This window comes from Aegilops tauschii, chromosome 5, assembly GCF_002575655.3.
Source record: "Aegilops tauschii subsp. strangulata cultivar AL8/78 chromosome 5, Aet v6.0, whole genome shotgun sequence".
NCBI classification, from domain to species: domain Eukaryota; kingdom Viridiplantae; phylum Streptophyta; class Magnoliopsida; order Poales; family Poaceae; genus Aegilops; species Aegilops tauschii.
The window spans coordinates 167,398,448-167,406,732 of NC_053039.3; the positions used below are offsets into that span (position 1 = coordinate 167,398,448).

Sequence of the window (8,285 nt, forward strand, 5' to 3'; positions counted from 1 at the left end):
AGAGATACTAAAATGCACACGAACAGTACGTGTTGCCTTAACCTTGCCGCTGTTGTTGAACCATTGGATGTAGTAAGGATGTGGATATGGTCTTGTGGTGAGAGATAGTTTCTCCACCATCTCCATGCTAGCCAAGTTGTTACAGCTCCCTCCATCTATGGTGACGCGAATAGAACGTTCCTTCACAACTCCCTTTGTATGGAACAAATTATGCCTCTGATTTTGCTCTACTTGTGTGACCTGTACACTCAAAACACGTTGAGCAACTAAACATTCATACATGTCAGCGTCTTCAGGAGCCATGTATTGCGTCTCATTTTCAGAATCATCTCCACCATGTTCTTCACGTGTAATAAGAGCCAAAGTCTCCTCATCATAGTCACTGGCGGACTCATACCCACCATCCTCAGTAGCAATCATTACACGCTGAGATTTGCATTCTCGCGCATAATGTCCTCTTCCCTTACAACGATGACAAATAATATCACTTGTGTGCCCTGTTGATGCCATGGAAGAAGAAGAGCTCTGTGCAGGCCCGGCAGGTGCGCTCTTGGCAGATAGTGGTGGTTGTGCCTGCTTTCTTGTATCACGGCTGGAGGTGGAACCTGATGGAGATGCTGGTGCAGTGGAAGTAGAAGATGCACGCGGTGTCCATGATGAAGGTCGACCTGTAGAAAAGTTAGTTTGCGCCAATGCTTGTCGATCCTGCACTTCACGTTCAGCTTTACAAGCAAGATGGAGTAAACGAGTGATATTAGTATACTCCTTATACTCTAGAATGGTCTGAATCTCTCTATTTAAACCACCCATAAAATGTGCAAGCATAGCTTCATTCTCCTCAACAATACCACATCTAATCATGCCAGTTTGTAATTCCTGATAATATTCTTCTACAGAATTTTTCCCTTGTCATAAACGCTGCAGTTTTTGAAGCAATTCACGTTGATAATATGGTGGAACCCAACGAGTACGCATAGCAGTTTTCAAAGCAGCCCAAGTAGCTGGAATAGGATATAATCTACAATGTTCAGACCACCATACACATGCAAAACTAGTGAAAGCACAAACAGCAGCAGCAACCCGTCTCTCCTCGGGATATTGTAAACATGTAAAACGTTGTTCAGTTTCTAACTCCCAAGTAAGATATACATCAGGAATGTATCTACCCTCAAACGGTGGAATATTCAATTTCAGTTTAGGAACATGGCCATGATCTCGTACCTAAGGTGGTGGTGCAGGCCTACCGTTGCGAATATATACCTGAGGTCGACCTGCTGGAGGTGGTGCTGGTGGTTGCACGTAGTTCTGATTTTGATCAACCTCATCCTCATAATCGCCCGCATAATCGTCATCCTCCTCAGCCGCCGCAGTAGCAGGAGCCAAAGAAGCATCAACAGTAGGTGCAGCGGCACCCGAATTTTGACCAGTCTCAATTGGAACGCGCTGTGCTCGTCCCACTTGATTTGGAAGGCGGCGTTGGAGATGTGGTTGTTGTTGTTGTAGAGGTGCGACAGGTGCAGCTGGTGGTGGTTGGGGAAGACGCTTGAGCAATTCATTAAACCTGTTATCCAGCTTTGTCTCAAACGACTTCTCCACGGCATCTATCTTCTCCATAGCCTCTTCAAATCTATTTAGCACATCTCCCACCTGGCCACTCATCATTTGCTGAAATTTATCATGCAACCCCTTGTTCGTCATGTTCTCCCAATCAGTCTCATCGGCTTGTGATCCTGCCATGGTTAGCAACAATAGAAACACAAAAGAATATGATCCTACAGACTACTAGGAAGTGGTGGTGATGGTGGTGTGTCACAAATCCTTCAAGCGAATCTCAAATTCTTACCAGTTCTTACCCAACAGCAGGTGGTGATCGGCAACCGTTGTAGTCAAAACTCTCAAAGCTTGGATAGAGCGATTACGAGGGAGAGTCAAACGCACGATGTAGATGTATGTGGAGCTGGGAAGGCTTATAATATGGTAGCAAAAAGGGTCAACAATAATCAATTCAGATATGCAAAGTTGAATAAACGCTCAACGACGGTACTGTGCTGGTCCTAGGCTAGACCGTGCTAGAGACGCGAGCCTAGAACACTAACAAAATCACGGCGCTGCACGTAAACAAGGGAGAAGCACACTCTGAATTTTTTTTCACTTTTTTTGCTCCGCAACAATTTTTTTTCGAAAAAGTCTACAAATGGTCTAAAAACTGCCTAGCCAGAATTTTCCAGACTTAGTTTTTTTGAAACTGGAACTATTTTTCTACTACGGGTAACACAAAAGTTTGGGAGTCCTTCTCTGTCACGACTCGGAGTATGGCGTGATCTGGAAATCCAAAACAGAATACTGGACTTGGACTAGGACTGGTGGCGGAGATGAATCTGGTGGAACTCGGACTGGTGGCGGATATATGTTGCAGGTGTACTCGGATTGGCGTGATGGCGGCGGATATGTGGTGGCGTATATGGACTCGGATTGGCGGTGAATATGTGGTGGTGGTATACGGCAGCGGCGATGAAGTTGGTGCGGTGGTGGTACATGGCAGCAGCGATGATGATGATGCGGTGGTGATATATGGCAGCGGCGACGTGACAACCTGTGAACAGAACTCGAAACTCTAAAGGACTAGACGCTAAGACCAGCAACTTGACACGACGATGCAACCGCAAATTCAACAAAGCAAACACATAAAAGATTATGCAAAGGCTCAGATTGGTTCGGATAGGATGAGCTAACCCTAAATTTTTTTTGGCTTTTTCGTGGACTATAGGTATGAAGAACAAACTCGATCTAAATTACGAAAAACTGTAAAATCTCACCGAGCAACCTAGAAATCTGATACCACTTGATAGAGGCAAAGGTGTCCCATCTTTCGATGAGATGATGGATATCGCTTTGGTGGAAGTCGACTTTGACGATCCGACTACGAACGTGCAATGACGTCGCGCCTTAGCAATCGCTAAACCAACTTCGAGAGGTTATTGACCATGCCGGAGCATGATCAACCTGACCACGAGGGTCTGTTTCCTGTGAGCAAACGAAGAACAAGCAAGAAACAGAGATTGCAATCTGGATATTGCGAATATAAGATGAAAGCTTTATTGATCAAGGTGGGGTTCTGTGACGCCTTTATCTGGTCGTTGAACACAAACGAAGTACGCGAAGTTGCAGCTATGGCGAACTTTTAATCTAAACAAAACCCAAAGTCTAAACGACGCCCTAAGGGCTGTATATATGGAGGAAGAGGGGGGATTTTCCTGGCCCTTGGGGAAGGGGTCCGAAACCAACCCTATCTCTTGTTTCCCCACACATACGGACTCTAAAAACAGCCTATACTCAAGTATTTCGAAATTACATGGGCCTGGCCCAATAATAAGGTGACGCAACACCTAGAATAGCCTCTGGACGAAAGTTATGAAGTAGCATCTTGTATATTTCGTCCAAGGCTTCATGCACGCATTATGGTGGCTTCAACGTCCTGAAATCATCACTTGTAACTCCGTTCTTGTTCCCCATGCGCATGCCATCATCTCCATGCCTGTTCTTGCTCCAATGTTCATCCTTCTCAAAGCTAGGCCCTTCATTTGTAAGCAAAACAAATGTATCCAATTTAGGCAGCATCATATTCTCATGAACATTAGAATCATTACCAAGAAACGAAAGTACCTAGTAATTTAATTGGCGTGCGCGAGCTCTAGTAATTGGTCCAGTATGTATAGCAGCAGGGGCTGTGGGTGTAACAATGGTATTGATGTCCTCATCAGCTATAGAGCTGCCGCTCCTCGGAGACCTTCTGCAACAGCATGTTGCGGCTGATCTCCTTCGCGCTCGACCCCCTCAGCGACACCTGCAGGGACATTAAGTATGAGCTTATCCACCTTCCAATATAGCACTATGTGGTAAGATTTTGAAAGGATGAAATTGATCAACTTAGGAAACCACTATAAACACCGAGCCAAGGTCATTCAGATGTAAATCAAGGTTATAAGTTCAAATTTTTGTATGAATACAAAAAAGAAGCATGACTCTTCTAACAATGTGCCATGGTCCAGTAAGTATGGCCTTTTCGAAAATTGGTAACTAAACAATGCAAGGAACCTATAAGCACTGCATATAGAAATCTGAATCATATATAAATGAAAAATTACCACTTAGTCAATAAGTCTAGTGATATACGATGTAGCACTTTGGCAGCCAAATTATCTTGCAAAATGCAAATAGTACATACATTAATTATTGGATTTGCCACCTGAATAGCAAATTCAGGTTAGAATTTCATGTCGACATAAACACATCGGTTCCGGTAGGTAACATAAAACGAAGATTGTTGCAATCATACCAAACAGCTGCTACATTGCCATTACGAAAGGACAAAGCTGAGTAGAGCTAGCAGCAATTGAAAATCTGAATACTAAAACTCTAGCCTCTGCACCACGGCTAGCTCTACTATGTGAACTATTTGCTAAAGAGTTGAGAAATGTCTGAATGATTACCTACAAGAACATGAGTTGCATCCTCGTTTGATTTCTTCCATGACCCCAATCCAATTTCTTCATTCCATCCCTATAGACAACAAACATATTGTAATGCATATGTTGGGACCGGAGAGCTAAGAACAAAGAACAAACGAAGCTCCAACAAATAACTGAAGCACGACAACACAACAGATGCCAAAGTCCAAAACATGAGCAATTGCCTTTCCGAGTGAAATAGCACGTGTGCCATGAGGGAGAGGGTGGGTATTGGATGTATCTCATGGGGATGAGCTGCTGGGTGTAGTGGCATGAGTACTCGACGTGGAGATGTCGGTGATGTGGGGCCAAGGCCTGGGCAGCGCAGCAGATGTCGTCAAGGTGGCAGAGGTGAGACGAGGAATACAAGAGAGGCGAGGTGAGCCAGTAGCAGCGGCATAACAGAAAGTGGCGTGACAGCCGTCAGGAGCAGTGGCGCGGGCCACGGGATCAAGGGCTCGGGGCATGGTGAGGACCTCGTCCAGACGGCCAGGACGGCAGGACAGTCTGTCGATCTCGGGTATGTGGGCTTCCGACAACGGCTGGTGAACCCGCCAAGGCCACGATGGCGGCGAGATCCAGGGATGGCGTCGCCTCGAAGAGAGAGAGAGAGAGAGAGAGAGAGTCGTGGAACACGCTACATCTTCATCGTGGGGTTTCGCCAGGTCAGAGGCAAGCGTCACCTTCCAGCACCTGCGCTGGTTGGAACGGGGGCGGCGGCGGTGTACTTGGCCACTGGGTGGCGGTGAGAGGCCTTCTTCGATCCAAATTGGAGGACGACGACAGCATGGGCCTCGTTTGCAAAAGCCAAACGTTTCTCAGTTTATCCACTTTAAAAATAAAAACTACAGCGGGTAGAATACCTTAAACACCAGAGACTTTTATTTAGAAAAAAGACGAAACATCTTTTTCAGATAAAATAGGGACGACGGGTTTAATATATAAAAACCACAAGGACCTTTGTGTAAAAGTACCGCGATGGTGAATCCGACAAAGTCAATCCGTGCTTAATTATTAGGAAAAGATTTAAATGGTTTATTTTGTTTGAAGAGCATCCTATTATTCAAAGTATCTTGGACTGCAATTTTTTTTCCTCGCCGCATTTTTTGTGCTGGTTTGAGATTGCATGAAAATCATTTGTGTCTTAAGCCCGCGTCTCTAGCACGGTCTAGCCTAGGACCAGCACTCGACCACTTTGAGCGAATTTTCAACTTGCATTAATTAACGTGGTTGTTGCATTTTCCCACATATATAAAGCCAACCCAGCTCCACATATTTCTACGCCATGCATACATACGCTCACCTGGCAATCGCTTTACCCAACTCTTGAAGTTATTTGACACCGCCGGTTGCTGATCACCACCTACTGCATGGTAAGAACTTGCAAGACTTTGATTTTTGCTCTACTGTGAGCGTTTTACCACCACATCCAAGTAGTTCATAGGAACATTATTCTTGGATTTTGTTTCTTGTTTCTACTAATCATGGCAGGTTACAGAGTCGGTTGGGCTTCATCGATTGTGGGAGACGTGCCATCACCTTAGAAAATACAGCCACCATCACAAGAGGTACAAATATGTCAGAATGCGCACAAACAAGTTCTTGTTTCTATGCCACCTATTAATGGTCGTTTTAAGCCTGATTTATATATTGAATGGGATTTTGAAATAAATGCTATATTTGCTTCCTATAACTTTTCTGAACGTCAAAAAGTTAAGCTCGCGGTTGGTACGTTCACTGGTTTTGCTACTGTTTGGTGGAGTGAACATTGCCGGTTATACCCTGATTATGTACCTACTACTGGGATGATTTAAAACTTGTCATGAGAGATAGATTTGTCGATGTTTATTATACTCGTGACATGATTAAAAAACTACAATATTTAAAACAAGGTAGTGACACTATAATAAAATATTATGATGAGGGAGGATTAAACTGTGATATTCAGGAGATACTAATTCATGAAGAGTGTTATCCTATGGACCGTTTTGTTTCGTCTTGCGTGCAAAGCTAAACAGGAAATAAAACGATGTGTTGTCCATAAGGAGAATAAGCGCCAGGTGCACATTCCAGGAGATGATACGGTTGTTCCTTCCACTACTAGGCGTACCATGACAACCACATCCGTTGTTGTGAAGACTACATCACCTCCACCATGTGACACATCACCATTGAGAGTGCCTACATCATCTGAGTTGATCATAAGAGGTAATGCGAAAGGTATCTGTCGTGGAATTGTCACGGCAGATGTCCTCGAGCTAGGACTTAGTCGTGGAGCCATCGCAGCTAGGAAGCTTGAAGGGGTTAATGCAGGACAAGGAACACGAGGGTTTATACTGGTTCGGCCCCTTATGGTGAAGGTAAAAGCCTACGTCCAGTTTGAGGTGGTATTGATTAGGGTTACGATCACCAGGGAGCTAAACTGCTATGCCCGGCTCTCCATGAGATTGTTCTTGTCCCTAAACCACCGCCGGGTCGTCCCTTTATATAGGGAGGCTGACGCCCAGCAGCCCTTAGAGTCCCGGCCGGCTCATAAGAGTGTCCGGCTTGGACTCTCAATCATACTTGCCTTACACTACAAGTTTTACCATAACAATGATTGTAATTACGGGCCTTAAGCCATATCCGGGTCTTAGCCCATCTCTGGTCCATCGTCTTCAAGCTTGGCTCCGGGCTTCTGGCAATGACCATACGAGTAACCCGGCCCCTCCTGGCGGGTGACTCTAAGGTCTATATCCTCAACATTAGGCCCCAGATTGATTTGAGCCGGCTCATGTCAATCTTCAACTCTTCTGACCGAAAAATCTCCGGCTTACCATTCATGTGAAGGCCATAACCCGGCGTGACATCATCCTCTGGACTCCGGATAATCCGCCGTGACGTCATCCTCCATTAAGTCCGTTTTTTACTCCGCCAGATCCGCAACGGATCTTTCTCTTTACTGTCATCCCGAAAATCGAGGCGTTTCGTGGGGAGATAACCACGCCATGGTCTCCTTGAATCTCGCGCCCACTTATGACCTTGCCTTATAAATAGGCCGGCCCGACGGGCTCTTCTCACGCTCCCTTCTCTGTCATCTTCCTCCTCTCACTGTCCCGTGCTGCTCGAGCTCCGCCGCCGTCGCCGCCGCGGGTCTCCTCGTCGTCACTAGCTCAGGCCGCTGCATCACCCTGAACGGACCAGAGAAACGTGACAACCTCCGCGGCTCTCCAGCTCCGTTAAGTCTTGCTTGTCCTGTAGGATGGATCTACCGTAGGGTTTGTCCGTGTTCTTCGTGTTCATCGCCATTGCCACAAGCTTCGGTAGTTCTCCTAGTCACTGCCCTTGTTTGATCTTTAGCCTTGTATAGAACTAGTGCGGCAGTTGTTTAGGACTCATTTCAAATGCCCGTAGATCTCTTTCTACTGCATAAATGCTTCGTTCGAGCTCAAGAACATCCGCTCGTCTGTTTCTAGGTCTAGAAAATTTTCATTTCACCCGACCATTTTGATCCAAAAAAGTTACTGCAATACGTGAAACCTGTTTTACCACACTTAGTAAAAACTGTAACCATTGAAACTTGGCGGCTTACAATTCCGGTTTAAAGAAACCATGCGCCGTAGAATCCTCCGGCTTAAAGAAAACCATGCTTTGTAGAATCCTCCGGCTTAACTGTGATAAGACCGTAGATAATCAACTTATCCTGAATGCTCCTGCGGCTTAAATAACCCACTGTACTCGAGCATATACCATTAGTCCCCTTCATAAGCCGCCACCTTAGTTTTGAACTGTAGATCA

General features: G+C 45.4%; 1 long non-coding RNA gene across 1 annotated transcript; it reads right to left on the bottom strand.

Annotated features, from left to right (window-relative positions):
- Window positions 1–3,217: 3,217 nt before the first annotated feature.
- LOC141023333 (uncharacterized) lies at window positions 3,218–5,143 on the bottom strand. The gene is made up of 2 exons (XR_012184398.1): window positions 4,491–5,143; window positions 3,218–3,844 (listed from the first exon to the last, which is right to left on the bottom strand). It is a non-coding gene; the product is annotated as an uncharacterized lncRNA (long non-coding RNA).
- Window positions 5,144–8,285: the final 3,142 nt, after the last annotated feature.